The 20,018-nt window shown below is 36.1% G+C and overlaps 2 long non-coding RNA genes across 2 annotated transcripts; one reads left to right on the top strand and one right to left on the bottom strand.

Annotated features, from left to right (window-relative positions):
* The first annotated feature begins 5,510 nt into the window (after positions 1-5,510).
* LOC124154632 lies at positions 5,511-15,311 on the top strand. The gene is made up of 2 exons (XR_006863975.1): positions 5,511-5,697; positions 15,109-15,311. It is a non-coding gene; the product is annotated as an uncharacterized LOC124154632 (long non-coding RNA).
* LOC124154633 lies at positions 7,206-17,028 on the bottom strand. Its single transcript, XR_006863976.1, has 2 exons — positions 16,842-17,028; positions 7,206-7,430 (listed from the first exon to the last, which is right to left on the bottom strand). It is a non-coding gene; the product is annotated as an uncharacterized LOC124154633 (long non-coding RNA).
* Positions 17,029-20,018: the final 2,990 nt, after the last annotated feature.

Genomic DNA, 20,018 nt, shown 5'->3' with positions numbered 1-20,018 from the left:
AGAAAAAATGAACATGACACGTCATTGACGCCTCTGATGATGCAACCGACTTTTTGTTTCTTTTTCGTATCTCTCGTTCAAAAGAAGAAAAGGAGAAAGTATGTAAAACCGTGTAATTTTAATCAAACGAAAAAAAAGTTCATGTTTTGAAGAGACATTAGATGGGATTTTTCCTTGCGGTTTCTGCTTGGCATATTTGCTTCCAATTGGTCAAGAAAAATAAAATAAATCCTTCATAAGAATGCAATGATGTTATTGAATAGAAAAAAAAGAGTAGGAACATCAGCGGTACACCTCAGGGGGATACTTTAAACTGCATCAAAAAATGAATAAAATCAAACTCTTTAACGCTCAAACGTCTACCCACCGGAGCAGTGAACTGAATCAGAAAACATCTTCCTTTTAATGTCATCTTTTTGCATATTCCCGACAACCATTGTCTTTTCGTCTCCTTCGACTGCGTCACAAAGCCACGCGCCTTCTTTCTTCGCTACGCGCGAGAGAGTCCAGGTGGAGCATAAAGTGAGCCACGGAGATGAAAAAGAGGATCACACCGTTGCTCATTTGTTTTTTTTACTTCCACTCATCTCGTTTCTTTTTTCTCTTTTATCTCTTTTATCTTGCTTGTAGGGACAGGGGTTTTCCCTTCCTACTTCAAAGCAGTCCCGCTCCCCTCTCATCCTCCTGTCTCCTTATTCTCCTCACTTCCAAAACCTTCTTACACTTCTAACAAAAAAGGCTCCCTTCTCTTTGTTTTATATAAAGAAACCTCGTTTTCAGATGTTTTTTCTGAAGTATTTTCTTCATTGGCTTTAACCTTTGTTTTCCATCGTCATCACCATCTCTTACTCTGATTGGCCTGGCATTCTATTAATAAAAACAGGCACAGATCAAAATTTTAAGTCTTAACAAATGATAGGTAATGATAAAAAAACAACTTGACCATCCCCAATAATCTTCATTTCACCTAAATACATCTTGTCTGAAGTTCACTCAGCAAATGCGTTTGTATTGCCAACATACACACAACTTAGTAAAATTTTATTCCTTGCAGCAGTAAACCCGAAAATAGGATTCTCCAAGGCATCATTTACGATAATTGTTTATGATATAATTATAAGTGCATAATTTGGTATAAATGTATGTACTACATATATGTAATGGTTTTGATCAAAAAAGGAAAGTTCCAAACACTTGAATGTTGGCTGCCCCACATGGTGACGTTTGGGGAAGCGGGAATTCCTGACTGCAGGATTGATCATTGTGGAGGAATTCGAAGAGGAATGAGCCCGTTAGTTTTGTCAGCTGGATTTACGGCGTCCATTGAGTGGAGAGGGGCTAGAGCAATGGTCAAAAGGAATGCCATAAATCAGTGCCGGAAGTTGTGAGGGGGAGATTATCTTTCAATGAAAAAATAGGAGGAGGCAAAGAGAAAAACGTTTTCTGAAAATACATATTAGTTGAATTAAAACTTTTGGGCTATGTCGCCGCGTCAGATTTTGGGTGGCCCCAACGTTTCCCGACCGATGCTGGTCGCTTTCTCAAGGGAATCTGAAGAGGTGGGATTTAAAATTGGTATATATAGGTATTTAATAAAGTTATCAGAAAGAACAACGAGATCAAAATCAACACCGCAGAAGCAGCGAACTCCTCTGTTAATGACCTCAGCGACCAGAAGAAAGCCTTCCTGCCATACATTAAGGGGACGACTGACAGAATAGGAAATATCCTACGCAAATTCCAGATAAGGACAATATTCTCGCCTCACGTACAGATAAAGCATCTATTGAAAACCGTCAAGGATAGAACTCCATTACAAGTCGAAGGGGTATACCGAATTCCTTGCCAGACCTGTGGGAAGAACTACATCGGCGAAACTGGCAGATCGGTTAAAACACGTCTAGAGGAGCACGAGAGAGCAATTCGACTGGGGCAGTCAACGAAGTCCGCAGTAGCCGAACACGCAGCGCTGGGCCACACAATCGACCTTAAGGAAGCAAAAATTGTGGCGAGAGTGAAAGGCTTTAAACAGAGACTCGTAAGAGAAGCAATAGAAATATCTAAAGAGGAGAAAAACAACTTTAACAGAGACACTGGCCTTAAAATCAGCCGTACTTGGCAACCCGTAATCGGCAAAAACAATCGACAACCTACTCCTCCAAACTCTCACTCCCCTCCCCCCACCACCTGACACGTATACCTATATATACCAATTTTAAATCCCACCTCTTCAGATTCCCTTGAGAAAGCGACCAGCATCGGTCGGGAAACGTTGGGGCCACCCAAAATCTGACGCGGCGACATAGCCCAAAAGTTTTAATTCAACATGACGAGCACCCGCGAAAGTTTTAACGAAGAAATACATATTAGTGCTAGCGAAAACCAGATCAAATTTTAATTTTTCGCGGAGAGAACTATAATTACTTATAATCTCTCCTATTTCTCTTGCCTAAGGGAACGCACTAAAAAAATTGTATTTGAAAAACACTAATTCATATTTAGCCACAGTTTATAGTTAATCTTTTCGTTTGGCAACTGCAAGATTTGATTTTCTGGCTATAAATTCTCATATTGAGAGTAGGAATAGGTTGGAAATTCTAATTCTGTTGTTATTTTCATTCAATTTTGCAATTGGTTACCCGTAATTCAATCAGGGTCCTACGCCTGCGATAGAGCGTTATTAAACACATATATATCATGTAATTTGGAAAATAATATTGTAATTAAGATCCAAGCTCTCTTTAATTTATTTATTATTCATTTTATAACTATGTACAAACAAGAAATAATGTTTATACAACAGTTTAAATTTTCAAATGTAAACAAACATTCTGGTCCCGCTAAGCCAGGTCAGCAGGTGCCAACTTAAGCATTACAATTTGTGTCTTGTAAAAATTACTAAATCAACAATTTCATTAACAAACAAATTAAACATTAAAAAAAACATTCTTAATAGCAAATAAGCATATCATTATATAAAATACTCTTACATTTCATTATCAACAACCAGTCAATATCCATGTCTTAATTTTTCTTTTTACTTCACTCAACGATTTTAACTCTTTAAATTCGCTCTTCAAATTATTAAACAGTTTAGGTACAACAACTTTCAATTGCCTACAACCCTTTTGCGTATAACATCGCGGAATCTCATACTTTCCTAAAGCCCTTAAATCTATATTACTATTATTATTTCTTTTCCTTTTGTATCTATTATTAAAATAATTATCAATTATTAATATGTACTGATACAATTTATCAAGTGGTAATGTACCAAGGTCTTTAAAATACGAGTCACCTGAATATCCACCATCTTCCTCAAAGTTTGTTTGATGAATCATTTTTAAAATCCTTTTTTGGCTGGACTTCAATCTTTTCATATTAGTCACACCACATGATCCCCACACAGTAGGGCTATATCTGAGAAGGCTCTCAAAAAGACCGTGATACATCATTTTGAGTACATTTTTCGGGACGCTGTCCTTCAGATAATAAAATTTGTAAATAATGCATCTGAGCTTTTGGTTCAATTTCGATTCATGAGAATTAAAAGTGAAATTACAATCAACTATCAAATCGAATTTATATTCGTTCACTTGTTCTAAAATATTACAGTTACAAGTTATCATGTTGGAATGTAGACATTCATGACCGTGAGATTTAATATGTATTGATTTAATATTAGAAGCAAGATAAGTGATGTGCATTGCTTTAGATTTTTTTTCATTTAAAATTAAATTATTGTCATGGGACCATTTTAACATCTTATTAATGTCATTCTGCATATTATTGACGGCATTTTTGAAGTTGAAATGACTAGATATCAAGACTGTGTCGTCAGCATACAAAAGTAAATTACATTTTTTAATACATTCATGCATATCATCAACATAAATTAAATACAAAATTGGCCCCAGAATCGATCCTTGGGGCACTCCCATTTTTATGCTGGTAATACCACTAACAACATTTTGAACTTTCACTACCATCTTTCTATTAAATAAATAATCTTTAAACCAATCAAGCAACAACCCTCTCACTCCAATATTGTATAACTTTTTAAGCAGCAATGTGTGATCAACCATATCAAAAGCCTTTTTATAATCAATGTAAGTTATTACAACATTCTTTCCTCTATCTAAATTATTTCGAATATTCTCTGAAAAGTATTCTAAGGCATCCTTTGTACCTTTCTTTTTTTGAAAACCATATTGATGCTCAAAAATTGCTCTATTTTTGTCCATCATGTCCATGTCCATTTAACAGCATGTCTGCCACATATTTTTCTAATATTTTACTCATACAAGGTAAGATAGATATGGGCCTATAGTTCTGTGTTTGAAGGTGGTTTCCACTTTTGTAAATCGGGCGAATAATAGCTGTTTTCAATTCAACAGGAACAATGGAATTTTCTAAACTAGTGTTAATAAATTTTTTTTAAACCGGTATAAAGATGCTGTTAGATTTTAAGTCTTTAATTTTCATCCCATCAATTCCAGGTCCTTTATTTTCAATATTCTTGAGAATATTTTTAACATCTTTTTCAGTTGCCTAATTTACCACTGTAGGTACCATTATTTATTGTAACAGGACTGTACTCGTATAAAACTTCCGAACAATTTATTCTAAGCTCTTCGTTATCTTTTGAGTACTGCTTTAGAAAGAGATTGACCACAGATTTTAAATGCATCTTACCAGAGAAATATTTAACAATAGTATGATCAGGCCCCTTATTTTTATCTGCTCCGGTTATTAACTTAACTAGTTCCCAAATCTTTTTTGCATCATTACCTGCACGAATTATACTATGATAGTAAAAACTCTTTTTTGCTCGGTAGATTTCTTTATTAACTTGATTTCTAAAAGTTTGATACTCCCTTCTATAACTCAAATTCGAGGGACTATTTTTCCATCTCTTATAGGCAGTCTCTAACTTTAATTTTTTCAAGTATTTCTTTATTAATCCAAGTCTTTTTATTATCTTTATTATCCTTCCGAGAACGTTTTTTCATGGCTTTACTGTATATTCCTTGAAACAGACGTGATAATTCTAGATATATATCATTAGGAGATTGCGAATCTAACATTTGGAGATCGTTTAAATCAAGGCTTGAAATCAGCTGTTTCACCGTTCTTTCACAAACATACGTTTCAGAAATTTTATTAGGTATTTAAAGTAGTCAATTTCAATGAGGGAAAATTATCTTTTTTAACCATACCAACTGCTACAGCATAATGATCCGATATGCAAGCCTGAAATAGTAGTGTAGATATGCCGATTCCACCCAGTTATCACTCTCCAGATCTCTTCTCACGCTACACATGCTTCCTGTCCCACGGACTCGAACTCCCTTATCACGCTCCCCAACGCTTCGAGTTTATCAACTCAAGACTCGAGCGTGGGAATGACTCTGACGTGATCCGTGGGAGCGTAACCAGTTCAAGTCAGTTATGCTTGTACCCCTCTGAGGATATAAACACGCGACTCGATCGGAGCAGACTCATTCTCTTCCTTCAAGCAGTCAGCATAGACATCTTCACCTAAAGAAGTCAGTCAAATTAGGAGGACCACCCTCACAGCAATCTTCACTTAAAGAAGACGGTAAAAAATTCGAGAACCTTCCTCAGGACCAGCATAGCTATCGTCGATATAAGAAGTCGTCAGGAATCAGGAGGACCAACTCAGACAGTGAATTGGTGAGTGCAAACCTGAATCCATATTATTTTGGCTACATTCAATATAAGTCCCTGGAAATGCAAGGTCATTTAAACCAATAATATTGATCGGAGAGCCTCAAAAATCCGTACGAGGGACGTTCACACAACTAGCATTAATCCGTAATATTTTTCTCGTAAAAACCCTTTTTAGGGTATTTAAGGGTATTCAGGGTACGGAAAAATCCTGGTCCTAGTACTCTCATTTTCACCCAAAAATTCGGGGGCATAAATATAGAAACAATTCCGTTGAAAAAATTTTGACAGAGCAAGTAGTTTAGATTTGGTGGGCTAATTTATGAGTGATGGTATTAGGACTACAGGTTAGCAGCAGGTAGCTTTGCAAGAAAATCTTTAATAACTCCGTTATTTGAAGGATTTTGGGTAAAGTTTAAAGGAAAAAGTTTCTTTGTTTTTCAATGCACATAAGATGCAGCAATCAAATTCTCTGTGACCCTTAAGGGTTTTCTTTCAGGGTACTCAAGTACCCTTATTTTCCGTGTTAGGGTTATAACAGTTATTAGATAACTTGTTCATCTTTCAACTCTATATACGAAACACTGATTAAATTTTTCATAATTACCCCCCCAAAGTGTCCAAAGATCGGTTTAAAAAATTTCTCTCGCCTGAGGGAACAGAAATCTTTTAGTATCTTTCTTATTTGTAGTGATAAATGCAAACTGTAAACGGTATAGGTGATAATATTTAACTACCCTTCGAATATAGAACTCAAAATTTCTCAGACCCTCATAGGGTCAGGGTCAGAGGTGTCTTGCTCCCTTATTAAAGGAGTTAACCTTTCGATGTTTCTGACAAATATTGTTGCTCCTGCAACGTTATACATGAATTAATAATTTGTTTTTCAAATTCGCTCCGAAAGCCCTTCAAAAATTAACATAAAAATTATATTTGGACTTAAAAATTTCTCGTCCGGTGAAGCATATTTAACCTTTCATATCTTCTTTAGTTAAAGTCATAAAAATATGATACAAATAGAAATTTAGGTTAATTTTAATTACCTTTATAAATTATTATCTAAACTTTATGAAACCCTGTATGATTCAGGGTCAGGATACTTAGGTACCTCTAATTAGATTGTTACACTATTGATATTTATTACAGGAAACAAGCTAAATTGATAGCTAAATACAATCCTATAACTGAAAAAAATGTTTTAATTCCCGTGCAGAAATATGCATTGACTTGCATTTGCATGATTCGATTAATTTTGATTCCACCGTCTAAACGAGCTAGTTGTTCCCGGTATACCTAAGGTCACCCCCATCATTCTAATACAACTTCTAATATATTTAAGGGTTATTGTTCTGCGTAAATAAATTTACAAATAAATAAATACATTTTTCATTCCACTTGTTATTGTTTTATAATATATATTAATAATATATTTAAGGGTTATTGTTCTGCGTAAATAAATTTAGAAATAAATAAATACATTTTTCATTCCATTTGTTATTTTTTATTAATTTACGTACATAAAACTTTTCATCCCCGTTCAAATTTTAAATACATACTCTTCCTTCAATTATCATGCTCACCCGGGGATAGTATATTTTCTCCCCCCATCATAATTAATTAGGGTCAACAAACTCTCTCCGTATCAGGTACTAATCCTTTCCATCCGATACTTCACCCTCTCCTTCAACTCTTACTTCTTGAGGAAGTGGAACTCCTCCAGTACATCTTGGAATCTTCTCCTTAACAAATGGATAGACAAAATATCAGATATTTGATAAATTAGATACATTATCATATATTTCATAACGAAAAAGAAAAGAAACTCTTTCAAATGAGCAGGAGGAGCTTGCAGTGTTGGTGAGGGTATGAGGTGGTGGTCGTGTAAGAGGTACCGGTCGTGGTAGTGGAGGGGACTTCCAAAACAAATGGAAGAGAATAAATTAACATCATATTGAACAATGAGATTTAAGAACTCCGACTCATTCTTCCATTATCTGTATTATTTTTTATTGAAGAAGCAGATCTCATTAATTATTTCATTGATTATTATAGCAATAAATTATAGTGATCTTCCTCTCAGCCCATAAAATTCCGTATATTTCACTCATAATCAACTCAACGTTAAATCTCAACGTTTACAACACTCATAAATAACACTTTTCACCCATTTCCGCGAAAAACCGCATGGAAACGGTAGAGTACATTTCTTCTTTATTTTAGGTATTCTAGTAGACATTTTTTCCGTTTCCTTTCCTTTCTTGGTTCTGCAACTTTTTCTAGTGAGATTTAGGGGTAGGGGGTATCACAGGGGTCATGACTCCGTAACAATCTATGCAGTTATGCCTTTAATTGTTGAAATACAAGTGTCCTCCACATTAGATGAGTATTACTTTTTTTAATTAGACGAACCATTACTTCACAATATTGCGTCAAACTCGGGTGCTTATACTTATGACGTGGGAAGTCAATGAAGATGATAAATATGCGTTGAAAAGTCGGAAAAAGATATTAAAAAATTGACCCAACCTCAAAATAAACCAGAAGCATCTCTAATAACTAGAGATACGTGTAAATAGCACTTTCATTTTAATTTTATAGCACTTACAATTATAGTTTATAGCATTATGCAGCCTTTTTTTTCTTTTTTCACTATACATTATCAGTAGATGACGACAAAGTGCGGTGAAACACGGTTATTTGAAAAAATGCGGAACAGTTTTAATAATGTGTTGAAAAAAATTAATTAAGGAATAAGATATATACTAAACTATCTCACCCTCGGTGAACTTCGTACCACCTGATAATCAATGAACGGTTTCAAAACGCCATTTATAAATCAAGAACGGTTGTACTGATTTTAATAATTTTTTAATTATTATAGAAATATTAGTAAAAAATGTGCACTCAAGAAAACTGCAAGAATAAGTATTACAATGGCTTGTTAGAAAGAGATTTTTATTTATTCTATATACGTTGGGAGACTTAACTTGCCCGTTCTTGGGACAAGCTTACATAACGCTAGACCGATGCTTGATTGACGTAACAATCTCGTGAATAGGCCCTAAGGAAGAGCATTAATATATTATAGCTTATGGCGCGCTATAGTTTTAACTCGGTTAGGTAAAGTGCACCGCGTAAATCTACCCCCATGTGTAAACGTACCTCAGTCTACCTTACACATTCGGGTCTATTCCATTGAGCCAAGCACCTTCTGATATACAAGGCAAAAAACAAAATGTCATCATCGTATAGATCGCTAACGATCTTTGGTAGCGTTTTTAATAACCGTAGTCAAGGTCACAGCCTGAAAAAAACATTCTCAGGAAGAAAGTAAAGAAATGCTTCTACATTCCAATTGTCGAACTCGCCGATTTTTGCGCCTTTTAGACGGAAGCGTGCGAAAATGGGCTGGCGGGGGCGGTGGAATAGCTTGTCCTCGATGGTCTAGTTTAAGTCTCAGTCAATTAGCAGTAAGAGTCGGCAGAGCATTTCAGCAGAGCTCGTGACTAAATTTACGAATTTTAACATCGAAAAGACAAATTTTGCTGATTAAACATCATAAAAGTCCAGTCATCGCGCCTATGTCGCATTTATTCACGTGCAACTTGAGTAGCATTCATGTGTGGTTAAGTGTACGCTGTGATATTTGACAAATATTAATAACTGACATATATTTCATATTAATAATTTTTATATTAAAATAAAAAGTATATTTCGTACAGTAATTGTAATATGTTGCTTTTCCTCCCAAATTTTAGAAGACAGTTTGCCCATCAGACACTTGTGACCCCTCCAGAAAAAAATTCTGGATCCGCCCTTGTGAACTAGTACTACTCCAACAATGTCACCAACTCATGAAAAATGAGCAGCAACTTTTTTATTCTCTTGAATCATAGTTACGAGAGAATAGCTGGATGAGGAGGCTATTTTTCGTATTCTAACATATATTTCTCTTCAGACTACCAATTTCTTTTCATAAATGGCAATTTGGGGTCTTAGTGAATGTCCACATTGATAGGCTTGTAAATGATATCTACTTATTGTCAACTATAAGAGAAAACTTTATTGCCCAAGCACCCACTGTTTATTTTTCTTGTTTCCAATATAGAAATATGATAGTTTAAATCATATAGATAAAGCTAGCAGAGCCTTATTTCAATTATGTGAGGTTCGTGAATAAATTTCCAACAGTTCCACGCCATAATAGTAAAAGAAAATCAAATCTATCATATTTGAAAAGATCCTAAATATAATGTGTGATATAAGTGAAAGTGCTAAAAAATTCTAAACTAATAAATATTTCCTGTTCAGTGCAATATGTCCATGAGGTTCTATCTGCCTATTTTAATATATAGTGACTGGCTGGACCCCCAGGGCAAAGTACTGGTTAGGCCTGTTCTCCCCAAATACCTCAAGATGGGTCTTTTTCTAACAGCCACCACAACACCACACCATATTTTTCCTAGAATAACAAAGCCTGAGCGTGAAATAACTCACCATTCGCATCTTTAGGTTTTTCATTTTTAGCTCCATGAGATGCATTTCCTTTTGCTGAGCTATCTTCTGCTCGAGTTGCTGTCTCTTAAGTGTTAGGATCTGATTCTGTAGCTCTGCATTCTTCTTTTCAATCCGTAGGACATCCACCTGTAACTTGTTGTGATGAAGATTAGCCTCCGCACTGTATCGCTCCAACGCAGCTTTTTCCAGAGTCAAGGTTTCCATCCTAGACCTGTACTCGTTGTAGTTCTTAAGGTCCGTAATATAGGCTGCTAACTGTGGATCAAGATTTGTTGCTGGGCAGTAAGGGCATTGGCTTGTTGACGATGCCTTCTCTCTTTCCGAAGCCAATGACTCAGCATATGGACGGAAATGGGTGTTTCTCTCTCTGGCACCTGCAGAATTGTATTAGGATTGTTCACCATTTTAATGAACTTCATGTAGTTGCCATAGTTATCAACCTAATCAATCTAAGATGGGTCTGGTTTGAACCTGATTAGTCACATTAAGCTCATTAGTCATGGAACAGTTACTGGCGTACGTTTTGCCCGGCAAACTGTACTCCTGCATACTGATGTAGGTAGCTATTAAGCTCACATTTGCTTCGGCATTTTTTCATCACAGAGTGAATTTTACCGTTACATTTTCCGTACCTACTGAGTCCCAGTAGAATTAAATGATAAAGAGGCAACATTAGTGACGGTTGATGCTTTTAACGTGAAATATCTCAAGTTTTCTGGTTAATTAAAAGTGTGATTGTTGGTTTATCGAAGCCTGAAAATGCGATGTTAACTCAGGATAGGCAGATTTAGGATGGGGGAAGCACGGGGGAATGTGCCCCCCCTCCCTAGACACTTAGGCAATGTATTTAATACGGCCAGTGGTGCAGCGAGGGGGGTTTAGGGGATAAAGTCCCCCTAAAAGTAAAATTTAAACTCCGTTAAACTCACCATAGGTGCAACTAATACCGGGGTGTGTGCGGTATGGTATACCCACCAGGATAAGCGGTAGATGCGAGATTAATAAGTTGCGGAATTATAAGATAAATGGTGAGTTTTACTGCTTTCTGAGAGATCTTTTTGTTAATACTTACACTATTCTATTAGTAATATCAATCCAATTGAGTAAAATGGATTAAAATTAAAAATTACTCTGAGCACTAGGGGGGGGGACTTTATTTTTTTCTAGGGGGGATTTTAGTTACACCTATGGTGAGTTTAACGGAGTTTAAATTTTACTTTTAGGGGGACTTTATCCCCTAAACCCCCCTCGCTGCACCACTGGCCGTATTAAATACATTGCCTAAGTGTCTAGGGAGGGGGGGGCACATTCCCCCGTGCTTCCCCCATCCTAAATCTGCCTATCCTGAGTTAACATCGCATTTTCAGGCTTCGATAAACCAACAATCACACTTTTAATTAACCAGAAAACTTGAGATATTTCACGTTAAAAGCATCAACCGTCACTAATGTTGCCTCTTTATCATTTAATTCTACTGGGACTCAGTAGGTACGGAAAATGTAACGGTAAAATTCACTCTGTGATGAAAAAATGCCGAAGCAAATGTGAGCTTAATAGCTACCTACATCAGTATGCAGGAGTACAGTTTGCCGGGCAAAACGTACGCCAGTAACTGTTCCATGACTAATGAGCTTAATGTGACTAATCAGGTTCAAACCAGACCCATCTTAGATTGATTAGGTTGATAACTATGGCAACTACATGAAGTTCATTAAAATGGTGAACAATCCTAATACAATTCTGCAGGTGCCAGAGAGAGAAACACCCATTTCCGTCCATATGCTGAGTCATTGGCTTCGGAAAGAGAGAAGGCATCGTCAACAAGCCAATGCCCTTACTGCCCAGCAACAAATCTTGATCCACAGTTAGCAGCCTATATTACGGACCTTAAGAACTACAACGAGTACAGGTCTAGGATGGAAACCTTGACTCTGGAAAAAGCTGCGTTGGAGCGATACAGTGCGGAGGCTAATCTTCATCACAACAAGTTACAGGTGGATGTCCTACGGATTGAAAAGAAGAATGCAGAGCTACAGAATCAGATCCTAACACTTAAGAGACAGCAACTCGAGCAGAAGATAGCTCAGCAAAAGGAAATGCATCTCATGGAGCTAAAAATGAAAAACCTAAAGATGCGAATGGTGAGTTATTTCACGCTCAGGCTTTGTTATTCTAGGAAAAATATGGTGTGGTGTTGTGGTGGCTGTTAGAAAAAGACCCATCTTGAGGTATTTGGGGAGAACAGGCCTAACCAGTACTTTGCCCTGGGGGTCCAGCCAGTCACTATATATTAAAATAGGCAGATAGAACCTCATGGACATATTGCACTGAACAGGAAATATTTATTAGTTTAGAATTTTTTAGCACTTTCACTTATATCACACATTATATTTAGGATCTTTTCAAATATGATAGATTTGATTTTCTTTTACTATTATGGCGTGGAACTGTTGGAAATTTATTCACGAACCTCACATAATTGAAATAAGGCTCTGCTAGCTTTATCTATATGATTTAAACTATCATATTTCTATATTGGAAACAAGAAAAATAAACAGTGGGTGCTTGGGCAATAAAGTTTTCTCTTATAGTTGACAATAAGTAGATATCATTTACAAGCCTATCAATGTGGACATTCACTAAGACCCCAAATTGCCATTTATGAAAAGAAATTGGTAGTCTGAAGAGAAATATATGTTAGAATACGAAAAATAGCCTCCTCATCCAGCTATTCTCTCGTAACTATGATTCAAGAGAATAAAAAAGTTGCTGCTCATTTTTCATGAGTTGGTGACATTGTTGGAGTAGTACTAGTTCACAAGGGCGGATCCAGAATTTTTTTCTGGAGGGGTCACAAGTGTCTGATGGGCAAACTGTCTTCTAAAATTTGGGAGGAAAAGCAACATATTACAATTACTGTACGAAATATACTTTTTATTTTAATATAAAAATTATTAATATGAAATATATGTCAGTTATTAATATTTGTCAAATATCACAGCGTACACTTAACCACACATGAATGCTACTCAAGTTGCACGTGAATAAATGCGACATAGGCGCGATGACTGGACTTTTATGATGTTTAATCAGCAAAATTTGTCTTTTCGATGTTAAAATTCGTAAATTTAGTCACGAGCTCTGCTGAAATGCTCTGCCGACTCTTACTGCTAATTGACTGAGACTTAAACTAGACCATCGAGGACAAGCTATTCCACCGCCCCCGCCAGCCCATTTTCGCACGCTTCCGTCTAAAAGGCGCAAAAATCGGCGAGTTCGACAATTGGAATGTAGAAGCATTTCTTTACTTTCTTCCTGAGAATGTTTTTTTCAGGCTGTGACCTTGACTACGGTTATTAAAAACGCTACCAAAGATCGTTAGCGATCTATACGATGATGACATTTTGTTTTTTGCCTTGTATATCAGAAGGTGCTTGGCTCAATGGAATAGACCCGAATGTGTAAGGTAGACTGAGGTACGTTTACACATGGGGGTAGATTTACGCGGTGCACTTTACCTAACCGAGTTAAAACTATAGCGCGCCATAAGCTATAATATATTAATGCTCTTCCTTAGGGCCTATTCACGAGATTGTTACGTCAATCAAGCATCGGTCTAGCGTTATGTAAGCTTGTCCCAAGAACGGGCAAGTTAAGTCTCCCAACGTATATAGAATAAATAAAAATCTCTTTCTAACAAGCCATTGTAATACTTATTCTTGCAGTTTTCTTGAGTGCACATTTTTTACTAATATTTCTATAATAATTAAAAAATTATTAAAATCAGTACAACCGTTCTTGATTTATAAATGGCGTTTTGAAACCGTTCATTGATTATCAGGTGGTACGAAGTTCACCGAGGGTGAGATAGTTTAGTATATATCTTATTCCTTAATTAATTTTTTTCAACACATTATTAAAACTGTTCCGCATTTTTTCAAATAACCGTGTTTCACCGCACTTTGTCGTCATCTACTGATAATGTATAGTGAAAAAAGAAAAAAAAGGCTGCATAATGCTATAAACTATAATTGTAAGTGCTATAAAATTAAAATGAAAGTGCTATTTACACGTATCTCTAGTTATTAGAGATGCTTCTGGTTTATTTTGAGGTTGGGTCAATTTTTTAATATCTTTTTCCGACTTTTCAACGCATATTTATCATCTTCATTGACTTCCCACGTCATAAGTATAAGCACCCGAGTTTGACGCAATATTGTGAAGTAATGGTTCGTCTAATTAAAAAAAGTAATACTCATCTAATGTGGAGGACACTTGTATTTCAACAATTAAAGGCATAACTGCATAGATTGTTACGGAGTCATGACCCCTGTGATACCCCCTACCCCTAAATCTCACTAGAAAAAGTTGCAGAACCAAGAAAGGAAAGGAAACGGAAAAAATGTCTACTAGAATACCTAAAATAAAGAAGAAATGTACTCTACCGTTTCCATGCGGTTTTTCGCGGAAATGGGTGAAAAGTGTTATTTATGAGTGTTGTAAACGTTGAGATTTAACGTTGAGTTGATTATGAGTGAAATATACGGAATTTTATGGGCTGAGAGGAAGATCACTATAATTTATTGCTATAATAATCAATGAAATAATTAATGAGATCTGCTTCTTCAATAAAAAATAATACAGATAATGGAAGAATGAGTCGGAGTTCTTAAATCTCATTGTTCAATATGATGTTAATTTATTCTCTTCCATTTGTTTTGGAAGTCCCCTCCACTACCACGACCGGTACCTCTTACACGACCACCACCTCATACCCTCACCAACACTGCAAGCTCCTCCTGCTCATTTGAAAGAGTTTCTTTTCTTTTTCGTTATGAAATATATGATAATGTATCTAATTTATCAAATATCTGATATTTTGTCTATCCATTTGTTAAGGAGAAGATTCCAAGATGTACTGGAGGAGTTCCACTTCCTCAAGAAGTAAGAGTTGAAGGAGAGGGTGAAGTATCGGATGGAAAGGATTAGTACCTGATACGGAGAGAGTTTGTTGACCCTAATTAATTATGATGGGGGGAGAAAATATACTATCCCCGGGTGAGCATGATAATTGAAGGAAGAGTATGTATTTAAAATTTGAACGGGGATGAAAAGTTTTATGTACGTAAATTAATAAAAAATAACAAATGGAATGAAAAATGTATTTATTTATTTCTAAATTTATTTACGCAGAACAATAACCCTTAAATATATTATTAATATATATTATAAAACAATAACAAGTGGAATGAAAAATGTATTTATTTATTTGTAAATTTATTTACGCAGAACAATAACCCTTAAATATATTAGAAGTTGTATTAGAATGATGGGGGTGACCTTAGGTATACCGGGAACAACTAGCTCGTTTAGACGGTGGAATCAAAATTAATCGAATCATGCAAATGCAAGTCAATGCATATTTCTGCACGGGAATTAAAACATTTTTTTCAGTTATAGGATTGTATTTAGCTATCAATTTAGCTTGTTTCCTGTAATAAATATCAATAGTGTAACAATCTAATTAGAGGTACCTAAGTATCCTGACCCTGAATCATACAGGGTTTCATAAAGTTTAGATAATAATTTATAAAGGTAATTAAAATTAACCTAAATTTCTATTTGTATCATATTTTTATGACTTTAACTAAAGAAGATATGAAAGGTTAAATATGCTTCACCGGACGAGAAATTTTTAAGTCCAAATATAATTTTTATGTTAATTTTTGAAGGGCTTTCGGAGCGAATTTGAAAAACAAATTATTAATTCATGTATAACGTTGCAGGAGCAACAATATTTGTCAGAAACATCGAAAGGTTAACTCCTTTAATAAGGGAGCAAGACACCTCTGACCCTGACCCTATGAGGGTCTGAGAAATTTTGAGTTCTATATTCGAAGGGTAGTTAAATATTATCACCTATACCGTTTACAGTTTGCATTTATCACTACAAATAAGAAAGATACTAAAAGATTTCTGTTCCCTCAGGCGAGAGAAATTTTTTAAACCGATCTTTGGACACTTTGGGGGGGTAATTATGAAAAATTTAATCAGTGTTTCGTATATAGAGTTGAAAGATGAACAAGTTATCTAATAACTGTTATAACCCTAACACGGAAAATAAGGGTACTTGAGTACCCTGAAAGAAAACCCTTAAGGGTCACAGAGAATTTGATTGCTGCATCTTATGTGCATTGAAAAACAAAGAAACTTTTTCCTTTAAACTTTACCCAAAATCCTTCAAATAACGGAGTTATTAAAGATTTTCTTGCAAAGCTACCTGCTGCTAACCTGTAGTCCTAATACCATCACTCATAAATTAGCCCACCAAATCTAAACTACTTGCTCTGTCAAAATTTTTTCAACGGAATTGTTTCTATATTTATGCCCCCGAATTTTTGGGTGAAAATGAGAGTACTAGGACCAGGATTTTTCCGTACCCTGAATACCCTTAAATACCCTAAAAAGGGTTTTTACGAGAAAAATATTACGGATTAATGCTAGTTGTGTGAACGTCCCTCGTACGGATTTTTGAGGCTCTCCGATCAATATTATTGGTTTAAATGACCTTGCATTTCCAGGGACTTATATTGAATGTAGCCAAAATAATATGGATTCAGGTTTGCACTCACCAATTCACTGTCTGAGTTGGTCCTCCTGATTCCTGACGACTTCTTATATCGACGATAGCTATGCTGGTCCTGAGGAAGGTTCTCGAATTTTTTACCGTCTTCTTTAAGTGAAGATTGCTGTGAGGGTGGTCCTCCTAATTTGACTGACTTCTTTAGGTGAAGATGTCTATGCTGACTGCTTGAAGGAAGAGAATGAGTCTGCTCCGATCGAGTCGCGTGTTTATATCCTCAGAGGGGTACAAGCATAACTGACTTGAACTGGTTACGCTCCCACGGATCACGTCAGAGTCATTCCCACGCTCGAGTCTTGAGTTGATAAACTCGAAGCGTTGGGGAGCGTGATAAGGGAGTTCGAGTCCGTGGGACAGGAAGCATGTGTAGCGTGAGAAGAGATCTGGAGAGTGATAACTGGGTGGAATCGGCATATCTACACTACTTGAAATATCACCCCATCACAATGAAAGGCATTCCTTCGGTAGAGTATATGATCAATGCATGAGGAAACTAAATTTCCATCTACTATCACCTCTTTAGTATTTTCTTTAATTAATTGTATATATCCTCTTTGAGCTAATGCATCTTTGTAAGCATTAATATCTGTGCCAAGATTGGACATGAAATTAATATTGAAATCTCCACATATAAGTACATCTCTAGTTCGTAATTTCATAATTTCATCAAAAAGTTCCTCTAAAAAATCTTTAAATTTGAGGTTAGGTGGTCGATACAGTTCCATAACAGTTATATCTACTCCTAATATATTTACAACACAAGAGATCGCTTCATAAGAAATACTATTAACCGAAATAGAATGATAAATTTTATCATTAGAGACATAGATTAACACGCCACCTCCTCTGCCAAACTTTCTAAGTTAAAATATCATTTCATAGCCCGGTATTTCGAAGTTCTCAACTTCTTCTTCCTTTATATTAACTTCCGTTAAAACCACAACTCCAACTTTGTTATTCATATTAATTTGATGCAAAAGTATAAGTAAGTCATTGAAATTTTTCCTGAGACTTCGTATATTCAAGTGTAAACACATTTCATCATAAGTCTTAACTATTTTTGAACTTTCAGATAAATTATACGTATGACATTCTCTGTAATCATCATCTATGATAGAAAACAAATCCATTCTTATATTTAGTATTAAAAAAAAAAAGTTATATTCACACAAGTTATTAGGAATTTCAAAATTTATTTAAGTCATCTTTTGACCTTATTCTGATGATTTGTGAATGTTCATCTTTTTTTACTAATATTTTTTCAAATTTGACCCAAACATACCTAAAACTCTTTACTCTTTTCCTTAGTTTTCCACAGGAGATTTTTATAATAACCAGTGAGTGCTTCATTTATAAAAATTTTCCCACTAATTTTCCCATGCTAAAATTACTATGTAATTCTCATCATGGAATTTCTTTCACATGCATAATACTTCTATTAAAATGCATAATCATAATATTTGTTTGACATAATTATTTGCTAATGGATTAACTTTGACATGTATTACTTATGTGATGCTGGCAGATTTGCATCGTTAGACCTTATTAAATTAATATTTTATCAAGTGTACTTGGGGATCGGGTTGGTGTGGTGGCTAGAGTGTTGGCTTCCCACCCGGCGGGCTCGGGTTCAAATCCCGGCAGTGGCAGAGAATTTTCAGAGACTGCCCGATCCCTGCTTGAATGTTGTGTGGAGGACATTTCAAGCGCAACACTCCGTCCGTCGGATGGGACGTTAAGCCATGGTCCCCTTGGCGCCTTTCGTTAAGAGCAGGCTAACGCCGACGCCGGGTTTCTCTTCACCCTTCCTTCCACACCCTTCCCTCATGGTGCAAATGACCTCAGCTGTCGGTCGCCTCCTCCAAATACCATACCTTCAAGTGTACTTGGTCCATAGTTTTTACCTTTTGTTGTTTTATTGTGTTTATTCCTCCATGATGTCAATAAATAAAATGTGTTTGGATAATAGAAGATACTCATTTTTCCCTACATTATAATTCTTCCTTGATTAGAACTGCCATAATATGAAGAAAATAACAAAAATACAAAATAATGTGTTACAAATGAGTCTTGAAATCCGAAAAATCCATTGTTAAATATAGTACAACCTTAAGTCAGGTATTGTATTCGACGGTGTCGGGACTTTTCATGACCCTGATGACCAAATCTATAAGCTGTAGATATTAAAAAAGGTGCAACCCATTGCAAATAATAACTGTATAACGTGATTGGTGGTTGATGGACGTGAATGCGGTAGAGCTGCAGAAAGCGAATGTTCGCCTGTGAAAGATCGTCACGCGGGGAATTGCATTACAGTGGTCCTGAGCCACCGCTGGAGTGGGGACTTGACTCGGAATTCGAGCTATTGCAAAATAGATCTTCGACCCCTGCATGTCGTTATCGGTACTGTTGCAAATGTGCAGTCATGTGGCGCCAAGCGTCGCCTAATTGCAGCACAGGGCGCCACCCGGCGTCCTCACCTCTTCCCCCACCGCCGCTTACTAACCCTCCCACTTGGACAGGAATGCGCGTCGACGTTCCCTCAGGGGTGGCCTCAACCCTTTGGTCATCCATCATTGTCTTTTAACCGCACCCTAGACCTTCAACGCTCTCTTGGCGACAACGTTTCGGTTATAACCGCATTTATTGTATTCCGCAATAACGGCGTTGAAATAGGTTTTTATTTATGTAAAGAAAGTCGTCATTGAATACATCTCTATTTACGATTCAATTTTGACGGCATTGTTAATTCCTGATGGTCTATCGCATTTAGTCATCCTCCTTGTCCTCAACGAGGAATAAAGTGTGTTTAAGGAAGAATTAAGCACTAATATAGCCTGGAATTGGCTATGGAAGATGTATTCATTTTTACAAACGTTAGATAAATAAAAAAACTCTGACATCTGACATAAGAAATTTATGTAGTTATCTTCTATATAGTTATAAATTTGAAAATTTCTTTTGGAAAAATCAGAAATCAGGTCATATCGGATGAGCTCTCTTCGTTTTTTGGAATCTTCGTGTGTTACAGTTTAGAAAGTGACGGTTCGTATCCTTTGCCGTATTCTTCTCTACTGTAAATACGAGTTATTATGAAACCTTAATTTTACAGTCTTGATGGGCAGGCCGAACGTACGTATGCATTTAGTATTAAATTTGCTCTTTG

The sequence above is a fragment of the Ischnura elegans genome, chromosome 2 (assembly GCF_921293095.1).
Source record: "Ischnura elegans chromosome 2, ioIscEleg1.1, whole genome shotgun sequence".
NCBI lineage: Eukaryota > Metazoa > Arthropoda > Insecta > Odonata > Coenagrionidae > Ischnura > Ischnura elegans.
This window is presented reverse-complemented; position numbering and strand designations above follow the sequence as displayed.